Source organism: Tachysurus vachellii, chromosome 20, assembly GCF_030014155.1.
Source record: "Tachysurus vachellii isolate PV-2020 chromosome 20, HZAU_Pvac_v1, whole genome shotgun sequence".
Classification (NCBI taxonomy): domain Eukaryota; kingdom Metazoa; phylum Chordata; class Actinopteri; order Siluriformes; family Bagridae; genus Tachysurus; species Tachysurus vachellii.
This window is the reverse complement of record NC_083479.1, coordinates 21,904,181-21,905,977: the sequence shown is the minus strand read 5'-3', so window position 1 is coordinate 21,905,977 and position 1,797 is coordinate 21,904,181. Positions and strand designations below refer to the sequence as shown.

Sequence of the window (1,797 nt, the reverse complement as noted above, 5' to 3'; positions counted from 1 at the left end):
ACTTATGGAGAAGCTTCGAGTCATAGAACAGGAACTTGTTTACTGCTGCATTCAGTCTACACACTTCAGGCTTTTTATTCTGACTTTTACACACTGATCATCTTAGTTGTGTGAAATAAACTGGGATGGATTTAAAGTGGAGAAGGTTTAGATTATTAATACATTGCTATTCTTACAGCTTCACACGATTATATGTTATAATCATCAACCTTTAACATAACTGATTATACATCAGAACAATATCACCATAACTGGTCAACATTGATCTCTATTAAGAACTCAGCACAATATCAGCACTTTATTCCCGTTAATCATCTTCAATGTAAACAGTGAACAAAAATACAAAACTAATAATATTTGGCTTAAAAAGACAACAACACACTGATTAATTTTTATTAAAAACACACACACTTGGGAAGATTCCTGAATAAACACAAAACTTGTAAACATCACCGCTGTCATTAGCCAGACTGTCAAAGTTCCCCCAAGTTAGCATCAGCAGCTAATCACAAATCTTCGCTAGCTAGCGAACTGCGCTACGTATTAACAAGTAATACAATAACAAAACAATATAAAACTGACCTAATGAGATAAGGTACTTAAAGATACTTAAACTTGGTATTCAGACGTTTTGTTGTCTGTCAACAAGTTTTAGAGAAAATAAATAGGCGCCACTTTAGCTAGTGACTCTGACTAGCCATCAGCTGTTAGCTCGAGCTGCTAGCCGCTTTAGCATTAGCATGCTAATATCATATTGCCTTACACTGAACAACACACACAGGAGAACACAGCGATCCTTACACTTTGCCGAAATCTCTGTCACAGTCGACTTCCGTAAATATGGACGCTGTTTGTGCTGCATTCACGCACGGAGCAGCTCGACTTGGTGTAGCGACATTTTGCTCAGATTTGCTTCAGAAACGAATCGGATTGTTTAAAATACCGCGCCGAGCGCCATTTCACCTCTAACAGCCCATAATATGGCCCCGCCTTCACAGGACACGACACTTGGTGGCTGTATCCTAATCAACACAGTACTGAATATATAGGCGACCTATTTTACTGTAAAGAAGCCATAGATGTCTGCGGGCGATCACTACGTTTAAAGTGCACTAGATTATAAAATTGGCTCAATTTGAAAGATAACTTGTTTTCCGCGCTGCTTCCGCTGACGTCTTCATCCGCGTAGTTAGAAAAGAAAAAAACATAAAAAATAATAAACGGTACTAAAAATAGGGTTAGGGGGAAAATATGCAATTATTTTAATGAATCAACAATATCGACAATAATTTAGTTTTTAATATGTTATAAATATATTTATAAAACAAATATATTAAATACATGAAAAATACCAATAAAAATATGAAGGACATTTGTTGTCTGTCTGTCTGTCTCTCTATCTATCTATCTATCTATCTATCTATCTATCTATCTATCTATTTGTCTGTCTGTCTCTCTCCCTCTATCTATCTATCTATCTGTCTGTCTGTCTGTCTGTCTGTCTCTCTCTCTTTCTATCTATCTATCTATCTATCTATCTATCTATCTATCTATCTATCTATCTGTCTGTCTGTCTGCCTGTCTGTCTCTCTATCTGTCCATTTATGAGATATAAGATATAAACCACAGTAGATAATATTAAAACATGCTTTTAAGCCAGACACAAAATATGAGAGAATGAGTTCAATTTATTAACATATTTATCCAGATAGAAGAGAAAACGTTTTTTTTATGCCTAATAAATGTTAAGATAAATAATATTAATACATTTTAAGGAAACTGTAGAAATTTATATAT

General features: G+C 34.8%; 1 protein-coding gene across 1 annotated transcript in view; it reads right to left on the bottom strand.

Moving 5' to 3' along the window:
• The window catches only part of lin54 (lin-54 DREAM MuvB core complex component), a 13,677-nt gene extending 12,679 nt beyond the window's left edge, over window positions 1–998 (bottom strand). Inside the window, exon 1 of the mRNA XM_060896046.1 lies at window positions 802–998. The gene's annotated coding sequence lies outside the window, so the exon portion shown is untranslated. The remainder of the gene's footprint in view (window positions 1–801) is intronic.
• Window positions 999–1,797: the final 799 nt, after the last annotated feature.